The sequence below is a fragment of the Elgaria multicarinata genome, chromosome 1 (assembly GCF_023053635.1).
Source record: "Elgaria multicarinata webbii isolate HBS135686 ecotype San Diego chromosome 1, rElgMul1.1.pri, whole genome shotgun sequence".
NCBI classification, from domain to species: domain Eukaryota; kingdom Metazoa; phylum Chordata; class Lepidosauria; order Squamata; family Anguidae; genus Elgaria; species Elgaria multicarinata.
In genome coordinates this window covers 24,644,530-24,657,148 of record NC_086171.1, presented here as the reverse complement: position 1 = coordinate 24,657,148, position 12,619 = coordinate 24,644,530, and the positions used below count along the sequence as shown (strand labels likewise).

Genomic DNA, 12,619 nt, shown 5'->3' with positions numbered 1-12,619 from the left:
TACACTTGCTTGGATAATCTGGGTGGCAGTAAAAATTGCTTGTTTGCCCATCCTTACTTCTCCAGTAATTCATGTAGATGTTGAAAAGTATAGGAGACAAGATAGACCCTTGAAGCAATGGTCAAGGGTTAGAGTAAGAATCCCCTAGCACCACCTTCTCAGACCAATCCTCCAGGAAGAATTGAAACCATTGTGCCAGGAATGGAAGATTAGGAATCGGGCTGTATCCCAAACCACTGGATCTAAATTTGGTTTCTTTACTAAAGGTCTCACCATGGCCTCCTTCAAGAAAGTGAGGACCATGCCATTCCTCATAGCAGTGTTAACCACCTCTGAGATTCTTATCTTTAACTCAGTCTTGGTAGATTTGAATTGCCAAGTTGGGCAAGGATCAAGAGAGTACATGATTGATTATCCTGGTTTGTTTCCCTAAACTATAGTAAAACTAACCTCAGGTCTCCATTCAGATGAAATGGATTGCCATGTTAGGTTGAAAACAGAAGTGTACGCTGCCAAGCTCCTTATGGCTGCACCAAAGAAGGAGGAGGAGGAGGAGCCTATGACCTCGACGCTCCGCCGGGTTTTGTTCCCATAGTTCTGAACTATAGTTTAGCATTACTTCCGAATGCAGCCACTGTCTGTTAATGGGCTGATGAAAAAAAGCCAGCCCTTTCCTCAGTAAGATCATAAAGAACTGAGGGAATGAAAATCTTTCGGTCAATTCAGGCAGGTAGGTGGTGGCTTGCTTTAATATAGCTAGTTTCTGTTTCTTTTGCCAATTTCCATTGCTTGCCGCTCTCTTTCCCCTCAATATTTCTCTGCAGCGGTAACGTTAGCTGTCAGGCTGGCTTTTCCCGTCAGATCTTGACCGCCGTTTCAGCGTTCCCCAGTCACAAACCCCTTTCAAGCTCTTGCTGCCGTTAAAGTTTGCAGAACAGCCAAAATGTGTGCGCGGCCCTCCACACAGAAAAAAAAACAGCCACCCAGCCTGTCAACACATTGCACTTTGAATGTTGAGGATGTGCTGTTTGCCTTCAATAATGCTGTGGGCTGAATCGAAGAGGGCTTTCGCTGACTTCAATGGAAGCTTTTATGTGCGCCGTGCTTGCCGGATCAGGCCGGATGCCAACCATGAAGTGCTCTTTGTCTCTGAACGTAAGTGTGTGTCTTCTTGTGCGGTGATCTGGAGCCCCACAGCTGATGCTTAATATGAGTTAGTCACTGTGGTGCTGAGAAATATGTGCTCTCATAACCCCTCGAATGCCCTAATGCTGTAGATAATTCAATCACGCCCACCAAAATGACATTAATATAACATTAGGGGCTGGTGCAGACTAGCCAAAGACAGGAAATTATAGCATGCAGGACTGAAATTCTATCCTTGGCTCTGCCATGTAGTGCATAGGTGTTTTGAAGGCTCCTGAAAGAAAGTTGCTTTACATACATACAGCTGGATAATCACTTGACTAAGGCTATGGTGGAGACTGTTAGATTTCCGTGCAGTGTGTGTGTGTGTGTGTGTGTGTGTGTGCATGTTTTATATTCAGGCACCGTGAGTTGGCTATGCATGGTCCTGTTAAATACAACCCAGCTTCGAGACTGCTTTATCCCTCCCTCCCACCCCAATTATCTTGGACTAGGAAGGCAGGCATATGTTTTCTAATGCCAGCCAGGCAGCTGAGTATAACCCCTGTTTTAATATACCTATTCTGTTACCCGTACGTGTGTGGAGCCTGAATGTAGTAATCAAGGTTCAACAGACAAGACATGGGCAGGGATTGATTTTGGCACAGCTTTTCATTTGAGTCAGGAACGGACAGATCGTTTCTGGCCTGTGTCTCTTTTGCATTTTTTACCCATAATTCTATTCTGTTTCCAGATTAACCTGCTCCCCTAAAATCCCCTTTCCTAAAAATAAACGCACTCCTCTCAATCTAGTTGTTTCAAATGCATGTTTTTATATATTTAGGATGCAATTCCATGCATGTTTAGAGAAAAAAATCAACCTTACATTGTGTAGGATGTATTTCTATCTAAATGTGCATAGGCTTGCGTCCTTAAATGTTCAAGAACTGCATCACAAGTTTTAGAGAAGATTCTGCAAGTTACTCTGCAGATCAAGACATGTCATATAGGAGTTTTCAAAGATCATATTCCTTAAGCATCGCTAGTTATGGCCCGGTGCTATGATTCGCCATGCCAAGGCATCAGCACTGCAGCTTCCTTTGCTCTTGATCATAGGAGCTGTAGAATGTGGTGCAAACATGCGGTGCTTGAACTTTATACTGATGGATGGGATAGTGGTTTCATGGGAGCAAAGCCTAGGATTGTCAACTAAAGTAGTGAAAGTCACTGCTTGCATGAATACAGCTAAGCCAGGATTGAGGTTGTAGTCACTCCTTTTAAAGTGCAATCTGTAATGTCTGGTGGCCTATTTTAACTTGGTTCTTATCACAGAGGTAGAAGAATATATTGAATAACAGTATCATATAAACTAAAGTAGAGGAATAGCTCCCCTAGAGTCAAGACTAACAAACTAGAGGTGCCCAGGGGCTTGTTGAGGCAACGTAGGGACAGTGGTGTAGCTTGGCCTGGCCTTTGTGGCCAAGGTCCAGGGCCTTACAGCCTGTCAGATGGGGGAGGAATGGCCAACCAGACAGCAGCAGGTAATGAGGGCAGCAGGGCAGCAGAAGCAAACTCCGCTTTATTCCTGCAGTCGTGATTGTGCTATGATTTAAGTGAGTTTATAATGCAAAACTTCACAAGCTCAGAGAATTTAATAATAATAATAATAATAATAATAATAATAATAATAATAATAATAATAATAATCAGGGTTGGCAAACAGATTGTATCAGGAATGTTGAAGCAGTTGTAAAACATGGTGGTGGAGACGAGGTGGGCAGAACTGTTAGGGGTAAGGATAGCAGGGGAATCTTTGGGAGGAGCTCAACGAATTTTCATCGGCTCACCCCCTTGGACTTCATTCTGTTATCCACTAAGCTGGCCTGACTTGTCTGCAGCGAATCAGGCCAGTGAGTGGATTTTCTCTATTTTTCAACTTGCTGAAATCACGACTGCAGTTTCCACTCATTTGCATAATTTTCACAAATTTGGGGCTCAATGTGGACAAATTATATAAATTTGTGGAATTTGTGGCCCCAGCCAAAACCAGAAAAAACACACAAAAGTTTGTGTCTCAGCTCAAAAATGACAGCCAAGTTGGATGGACAGAGGAAATCCATTGAGCCCCCAAAGGCTGGATTTTCAAATGATGGACATCCTCAGTTAGATATATTTAAATATATATTTCTAAAAAAGTAACAATCTCAAAACGTGCAATAATGAAGTATATTTTCCTATGTTTTTGAGACAAGAAGTGTATTGGAATATTTGGGAAGTGCAAAAGCTGGTGGCTGACTTTGGTGCAATTTGCATGTTAGTCTGGTAGGAGCAGATTGGGTCGGTGATGGTTGGAATCCACCAAGATCCAAAGTCCTCAAGCATCTCTACTGCTGAGTGGTACCATCTGGCTTTTTAAAAAACTGTTCCTGCTTAATACTGCAACCTGAGCCTTTGAAACTTCCCCACATTTCAAGCAGAGGTTGTAATGTGATATTGAGGATGCTGCTTTAAAATAAAGAAGCAAAAGGCCCATGGTCACTGTTAGTTACTCAATGGCTCACTCCAGCCAACACGTTGCTCAACGGTAGTTTTAGAACTCCACAGTGGAGTTTTTACACCACCGTTGAGAAATGTGTTGTCTGGCAGGAAAACGCCACGCAATGGTAGATCTTTTTTGGAGGGGGAACACTCCATGCAGAATATCCATGCTGTGCAGAGGAGAGGTCCTGCACAACCGTTGTGCTGCATGTTGTGTGGCAGGCTCTGTGGAGTTTTTTGTTGTGTTGAGTTGACTTTTCCCACTGGCTACAGAGTTCTCTGGCAAGAGCGGTGAAAGGAGTGAGTGCCACTCTAGGAGAACTGCTGAGATTGGTTTTTTGCAGCAATGGCTGATGGGATACCATCGGGAGGACCTGGGGAGGAGAGAAGGCAGAGGAACTGTCACTCAAATGCTGCATTGAGTTTTACTCAACTCCATGATAGCCCACAGTCACACAACGGTGGTGTTAGAACATGTGCCCCTTAAAAACTCAACTGTTGAGTAGAGTTTTCACACTGCATTGACTAACATGTCAGTCTATAGATCAGGGATCAGGGATCTAGATCATGGATGACGAATGTGTGGCTGTCCAGATGTTGTTGGATTGCAGCTCCTATCGTCGGTCACCATTGGCTATGCTGGGTAGTGCTGATGGGGTTGCAGTCTTAACAACATCTGGAGGGTCACATCCTCACCCGTGCTCTAGATTGTGACTCAGGCAAGCAAATGACACTGTGGAAGTCCTTTGACTCAACTAGTTTCTAAATCAGAGTACAATGTCGAATTGCTTCTGTGAGCAAGACCTCATCTCTGCCGTTCTCTATAAGTTCTGTTCTGCATTTGTAGTTTTAGTTGAGGAGAAAAGTAGTTGTGTGGTTTTGTGTGTGCTTGTGCACACGCACCATTCGGAGCTATATTTTCTGCTGAATGTGTATGTTGAATTCTGTGTGCATGTTGCAAATAAAATAAATAGGCTGGAATACATTCACAATCATGTCTGGAATAATTTGTTACCATGAATCCAAGCATGCACAATTCTGGTCAAATTTTGAGTTTTATAATAGTTTTTATGATGGCAAAGGATACTTTTTAAGATGGCAAAGTCAGCAGAAGGTACCTTTATGTCGTTTGTATGTGCCCACACTAAGAGCTAGCCTTTGGCATGACTGAGCACACCCAACCTTCAATGGTTCATGAACTGCAACAGTCCAAAATGTACTCATTATGCAAAGATGAAATCACATAATACTGATATGGCAAAATTACCTCACAGTAACTTAAGGCACAATCCAATGCATGTTTAGTCAGAAAAAAAGTCCTATAACTCCCAGCATAGATGGCTGGGTAGAGAATGCTGGATGTTGTAGGAGTTTTTCCTGTATAAATATGCATAGGATTTTGCCTTCAACCACTTTAAATAGTAACATGTAAATCAAACCTCAATCAAGTAGAAACACAGAACAAACCAGACCTTAAAAAAAAGAAGAAGCTGTAAAGGGCTGAAGATTGCAAGATTTTGCTACTTTAAGATCACAATTTCCCTTTTTCTTTTTTAAATGAAAGCTGCTTTGAGCATAGTCTTACCATAGAAAATCACTATACAAATAAACTGATAGTGATGGTTAGGGTGGTTTTATTTGTTTCCTTCAAAAAAGAAAATCATTAGAGAAAAAATGTGTTTGATTCCTCTTTGAGTTGTTATATCCACTACTTGGAAATTAAAATGCCTAACATACCAGTCATTAAAATAAATGTATTGTTTGTTTCATTCATTTAGTTAGTTATTTAATAGATTTATATACCGCTGGCCATATTTAAAATTAACTCCCAGGTGGTTAATTGTAATACTTAATAAAGAGAGTTGATAGCAATGTTTAATGAATGGAAGCCCTCCTGTAATACAGTTTGTATAAATAATTTCAAAAATTTACCTGGAAAAGCAGCAGTATTAGAAGCTGCACAATAATTATTATTTCAGAGAGCCAAGGCACCTAGACATTCATAATTCGTAAATAATGAGAGGAAGTTCTGTAGGCTTACATGTGATTTTTGCGCACTCTAGGTGAACTCTATAAAATGCTTAACTTGCAATGATCTGTTTGTTGACAGTCCCTGGTGGTCGCTGGCTTTCATCTTTTCCATCTCAGAGTATGGAACTTTGTGTTAGTCTTTCTCTTTCTTTCCCACAGCGATATATGTTTAAAAAGTGAAGAGGGTACTAATGAAAAGGGTGGGAAAGTGCCATCAAATGCAGAACCCTGACAATACAATCCTATCCATGTTTATTCAGAAGTAGGTCCCATTGAGTTTAATAGGGCTTATTCCCCAGGGCAGTGGGTATAGAGTCATTGCAGTCTGAGGTTATTAGAGGGCCGATTCAGTTGATCATTAGTGGCATGATATTCATACCCTAAGGGCGCAATCCTATACATGTTTAGACAGAAAAAGGTCCTACAACTAGGGATGTTGTGGGCACCTGACTAAGTCCGGGAGTGCAGTGGACTCCCTTATGGCTACCCCTCCCCTAGATCCAGTTGGGTGCCTGCAACTTGTTTGCGGATCCGTGCTCCCAGTGCCCACGAGGCCTGAAAAGCGCTTGGCAGCCATCTGCCCTTGTCCAGACCTTCCATCATGCACCACAATGGAGGTTCCAGAAATTACGTATTTCCCCCCATTGGGTAAATGGCAGCCATAAAGGTCCAATTAAGCAAGAATAAAGGTGGAAACGCTGCTTTTGGTCATTAGTCGTTGTGGAATGCCCTCCTCTTGGAGGCCCGACAGGCACCAACATTGCCTTCATTTCAGCGCCAAGTTAAATTGTGGCTTTCTATTAAAGCATTTGAAGTCCACATTTCCTTAAAGCTGCACATAGTTTTAATTGTTTTTAATTTTTCTACTGGTTTTAGCTTGTTAATGGTTTAATACGTTTTTAGCTGCCTTTATGACTGCCATTCAATGAGGAAAATATGTAATTTCCAGAGTGAAGGTGGGCGGCTGCTGAGCACTTGTTGGGCGTCACTGAGCTTCAAAAGAAGCTCACCACCCCGACGAACAGAGATGGACAGTGGCAGCGGGGGTGGGGGGGAGTGTCCAGTGAATCAGACACTGGTAAGTTTGCCACTCCTAACATTCCACAAACAGCATGGCTGACTGGGAAATGCTGGGAGTTGTAGAACTTTTTTCCATGTAAACATGCATAGGGTTGCATCTTAAATCATTTAAGCAGAAGCACTACCACTCATACATGGGGGGGGGGAACCAGATTTTTGCCACCCTCCTTTTTGCAGACCTTTGCACCATATCCCATACTGTTCTGGAGGTCCCCAGATTTTCTTTTATGGAGGGAGAGCATAAGGTTGGGGTGCGTGAAGGGGATCAACAAAAACCCAGTGCCCAGCCTTGTGCTAAGTGATGTTCTTTCTGTTAACTCAAAGCCAGCAATGAGTACAGCCCATTGTATATCATGATTAGGGATGCTGTAAATACCCATTATGCAGATGCCAATGAAAATGGCATCTATTTTTGGAAGATCAAATTTGAAGAAACATCTCCCCAGAACTAGCCCAATGTGTTGGGGAGGGGTGAGTGCACTAATTTCCCCTCTGCCCATCCAGTAATAGCTCTCTGTGTCTGTCCATCACACCTGTACAGGTAGGCACAGGACGTCCACATGCCACCTATGTGTCTACAGTTTAAGGCATGATTGGGAGAAATGTATCATCCAATCTGGTCCCTAGTGTCTGGGGTTGACAGTACCTGCACAGATATTGGGCACTATCCAACTATGTCATTCCATTAACACAAATGGCATTGTGCTCGCAGAAACTAGGTTCTGAAGTATTTAGTTGAATAGAAGAATTCAACTAAAGTTAAATTTATACAACTGTGGTTGTGCAAGCAGATATGCATTATGCTTATGAACCCCATTGTGCAACTGGTTGCTGCACAACTGGTTGCACAACGGGAAGGTTCAGTAGAGCTCCACTAGATTGCAGAATGACACCATTGGTTACTGCCCATAGAATATTAATCAATGTTTTCACTGGTGAAAAAAAGTAGCAACTGGCTACATGAACTCCTGTTTAACAGCGCTAATTGTAGAAAACTTATCTCCTCGGTAGTCCTCCCATTTCTATATTTCAGATAATAAAATGCATAAATATACTCCAGTGGGCAGGTTTTTCCCAGTGGGGGACATGTTGGGCCTTTAAGCCAGTGGATACATTAATGTACATTCACTTTCTTATTTTACAATTACTTTTTAAAATGTGCAGTGCAATTATGATTTTTAATGTTTATAATTTAAGATGGAACAGTCACTTTGTCATTTTTAACTCATTGAGGAAAGGCACAAAGTTAAAGGGTGCAATCCTATCCGGTTAGTCGACAGACTCTGCACTTGGAGGCTGGCACTTATCCAATGCGATTTTGCCCATCTAGCACCTGTGCCTCAGAGCGGGATGGAAGGAGGCTGAGGCTGCCATCGGATACTGTATGTCGTATGGCCGCTGCCCTGTTCTTCTCCCTTCTATGCCCTAGGAACGTCCCCTCCCCCCCTTCCCATGTTCCATTTTCCAAGAGTGCTACAAGGGGGCAGGAAGTGTGCTTTCCTGGCTCCGCCCGCCCACCCACCCCCCAAATGCTATCTGGAAGGCATAGGGTTGCTCTCTAAATGTTTTAATAAATACTAATAATTGTTACATTTGTTAATACATTGTATATTGGAGTCTTTATATTTAAAAAATGGGTAAAAGACTTAAAATAGAAAAATGCAAGTAAAGAAAAAGATTGCAGATATTTGAAATGCAAAGCTACAGTGTTATTTTAAAGATGATTTTTTTTTTTTTAAAAAAAAAGCTTTCTATTTTTGAAAGTGATTGATATCTCAGTGTTAATCCAATAAAAGGCAGGGATATTCTGGTAGAAATACTGGCATTGTTTTGGCTGTTATTTCCATGTTAAAATACACTATCTTTTGAATGCTGTCTTAAACTGCAATCCTACACCCAGATTGGCCAATTGTAGTTCATGTGGTTTAAGCAGGTTAATTGAGAGCTGGTTTGCAGTCTTAGTTAATGACTGTGAGCAACAATCACCAGAATGAGAGTGGAGCCTCTCGATTCCACAAATGAGTGAAGTAACTGAATTTCAGCAAGTGTGTTTCAGTTTAGTTCAAGGGAGATAAACCATCTAGATTCTCCAATCAACTAGTTTGCAGATTTCACCTTTAGGAATTTCAGGCCTTAGCTAAACGGGGCGAAATCCCAGGGCGATCCCTGGGATCGTCCCTGTGTGTCCACATGACGCACAGGGGATCCTGGGATCAGGGAGGGATGATCCCTCCAATGCCCCGGGATCTCACCCTACACTTTAGGCCCAGTTTTTCCATGGTCTCGGGCTGAGCCCAAGACCGTGGAACATGTGGCTGAGCGTCGTGGTTTGTCCCGGTTCCTCACGGTTACTGGCGAGGACCCGTGACTCACGCACGTGGCGCAGAGCTCCTCAGGAGTACTGCGCCCATCGGGGGTCGGGTGGGAGAAGCGGGGGAACTGATTTTTTTTTTAAAAAAAACCCTTACCTGTTGTGCACAAGCGCTCGCGCGCATCTTCTTCTGTAAGAAAAACAAAACAAAATGGCGGGCACGACGCCTCTCCCTCTGAGGTACCTGCTTGTTTTTCCTCCTAAACCTTCTCCCCGTCTTTCATTCTCTCTTACTGTCAATGATGTTACACTTACTCCAGTCAAGGAAGCTTATAGTCTTGGCTTTATATTTGACTCCTCGCTCTCCTTTATTCCTCATATTGAGGCAGTAGCTAAATCCTGTCGTTTTTTCCTATATAATATTGCCAGGATTCGATCATTTGTGTCTGTCTCTTCTGCCAAGACTCTTGTTGATGCATTGGTTATTTCTTGGTTGGACTACTGTAACCTTCTTCTCATTGGCCTTCCTTCTTCTCACATCAGTACATTGGTTTCTATTCACCACTCTGCTGCTAAGATCATCTTCTTGGCTTGCCGCTTTGACCATGTTACTCCACCTCTGAAATCTCTTCATTGGCTTCCAATTCACCTCAGAGTCCAATATAAATTTCTCCTGTTGACCTCTAAAGCTTTTCACAGTCTAGCTCCTTCCTATCCTCTCTCCTCTCACACTATTGCCCCGCTCGTGCTCTTCGCTCCTCTGATGCCATGTTTCTTACCTGCCCAAGGGTCTCTACTTCCCTTGCTCAGCTTCTTCCATTTTCTTCCGCTGCCCCTTACGCCTGGAACGCTCTTCCAGAACATTTGCGAACTACAAGTTCAATCGCAGTTTTTAAAGCTCAGCTAAAAACTTTTCTTTTTTCTAAAGCTTTTAAAACTTGATTTTGATCTTACTTTTATACTGTTAGTTTTACTCTCCCCTGTGCCTGTTTGGTGCATTCTCTTCCCCTTCTTATTGTTTTATTATGATTCTATTAGAATGTAAGCCAATGTGGCAGGGTTTTGCTATTTTATTATTTTACTCTGTACAGCACCATGTACACTGATTCTGCTATATAAATAATAATAATAATAATAATAATAATAATAATAATAATAATAATAATGAGGTCATCACACGCTGTGTGTGAACAGAGGGGGAGATTTCGCGATAAAAAATTCGCGAGATCTTCACCCCTCCGTCCCGCTAGACTGGTAGGTCTAGCTAAGGCCTCAGACTTCAGTGAAAGGTAACCATTGGTAAAAGTACTCTTCAGTCATGAAATCCACTTGGTCTTGGCAAAGTTCCTGGAAATAATCCTGAGAAAGTCCCATTGAATCAATTGTATTTAAATACAGAGTTAAGTGTTTAGGTTCCATTGATGTCATTGGGATGCTAGTATGCATCACACCTAATTCCCTCTGGACTGAACCCACTATCTCTTGTCCGAGGTACATCACAGATTATTAGGAAAATGATAGCAATGGATAATTTGTAGTGTGGTTTGGGTGGAAAAGAAAACCATAATAATAACCTTTAAATGCATGCTTCCAAACAGCCTTGTTTGTAATGAGTGGAAAGCTACATATTTCCTCATTTCCAGTAATTATTTTAAAGCAGATTCTCTGTGCGCATCCTATGTGGGTTGCTCAGGTCATTACGTGGTGACAATATTATTCACTTAGCCATTAAAAAAATGCATATGTTAACACACAAAGGATGCAAATTTATAAACATCCCATTACTTTTTTCTCAGTCTCTAGCCTCCTCTCTTCCTTCTGTCTTTTCGGCTGTCTCCTTGGACTCAGCTGTCTCCTTCTTTAATTCCTCCTTATCTTCAACTCTTGATAATCTCGCTCCATCTACAACTCGGATAGTTCGCCCTTCTCAACCCCAACCGTGGCTCACCTCTTTCATCCTCTACCTTCGCTCTTGCTCCCGGGCAGCTGAACGCCTTTGGCGTAGGACCAGGGACTGGGTGGACTTTGTCCATTACAAATTTGTGCTCTCCTCTTTCTCTTCTGCCATTTCATTGTCCAAACAGCAGTATTACTCAACGTTGATCCAGTCAAATGCTATGCATCCTCAGCGGCTCTTTGCGTCCTTCAATTCTCTTCTGAAGCCTAATCCACCTTCTCTCCCCACCTCTCTGTCTGCTAATGACTTTGCCTCTTTTTTCAATGCTAAAATCTAAACTATTCGCTCTGATCTGGCCAGCTCTGCTCCTCTTCCAGTTCCTGTTCCTCATCTGTCAGTTCCTCCTGCAAATTTCTCTGCGTTTCCTTCGGTCTCAGCTGATGAACTGTCTACAATACTGCGCTCTTCGAAGCCTTCCACTTGTTCTCATGATCTGATTCCTTCTCGCGTCTTTATTAATCTTATCCCTGCTATCCTCCCTTCCTTGCTTCATATTATTAATTTTTCTCTGTCCTCTGGTTCATTTCCTTCTGCTTTTAAACATGCTACAGTCTCTCCTATTCTCAAGAAACCTACTCTTGATTGGCTATCTCTGTCTAACTACCGACCTGTCTCTTTGTTGCCTTTTGTTTCAAAGATCCTGGAACGTGTGGTCTACTCCCATTGTCTTGATTTTCTTTCTTGTAACTCTGCTCTGGATCCTTTTCAATCTGGATTCCATCCTTTGCATTCCACTGAAACAGCCCTTACTAAGATTACCAATGATCTTCATTTCATTTTCATTTATTGCATTTTTATACCGCCCAATAGCCGAAGCTCTCTGGGCGATTTACAAAAATTAGAACTACAACAATATTTAACAATATACTAATCAGCAACATCACAATAATACTCAAAAATATACTAAATACAAGTTCACAGCAAAACAAACCAGATAAAAAGATAAAAAGAAAAGAAAGCTTGGTTGGAACAGCATTTCTCCCCCTGAAGCAGCACCTCTCTTCAGCTCCAGCCTTGCTTTTAAAGCCTCCAGGTGGGGGGGAGGGGAGCAGGTGGAATAGCTCACCCTTGGTGGAACAGCGTTTCTCCCCCTGAAGCAGCGCCTCTCTTCAGCTCCAGCCTTGCTTTTAAAGCCTCCAGGTGGGGGGGGAGGGGAGCAGGTGGAATAGCTCACCCTTGGTGGAACAGCGTTTCTCCCCCATTGCCGTACATTCTCCTCCCTTAGACCCATGATTTAAAGGTAAGATGGGTACTTGCTATTTTTCATAGATCTATGAAAATAGATCTTAGCCATAAGAAGAGCGATCTTCTTACTGCCAAGTCTAAAGGCCATTATTCCGTTCTTATTCTCCTGGATCTAACTGCAGCCTTTGACACGGTTGATCACGATCTTCTTTTAGATTCCCTTCATGACCTTGGATTTTGTGGCTCTGTCTATAACTGGTTTGCCTCCTATCTAGCGGGTCGCTCTCTCAGCGTGTTGGCTAATGGCAGCTCGTCTTCTTCTTTTCCCCTTTCAGTAGGGGTTCCGCAAGGCTCGGTGCTTGGTCCGCTGTTGTTTTCTTCATACATGTTGC

The 12,619-nt window shown here is 42.5% G+C and overlaps 1 protein-coding gene across 2 annotated transcripts in view; it reads left to right on the top strand.

The window, feature by feature from the left end:
* The window catches only part of RBMS3 (RNA binding motif single stranded interacting protein 3), an 860,525-nt gene that overhangs the window by 475,290 nt on the left and 372,616 nt on the right, over positions 1 to 12,619 (top strand). The gene's annotated exons all lie outside the window — the stretch shown is intronic.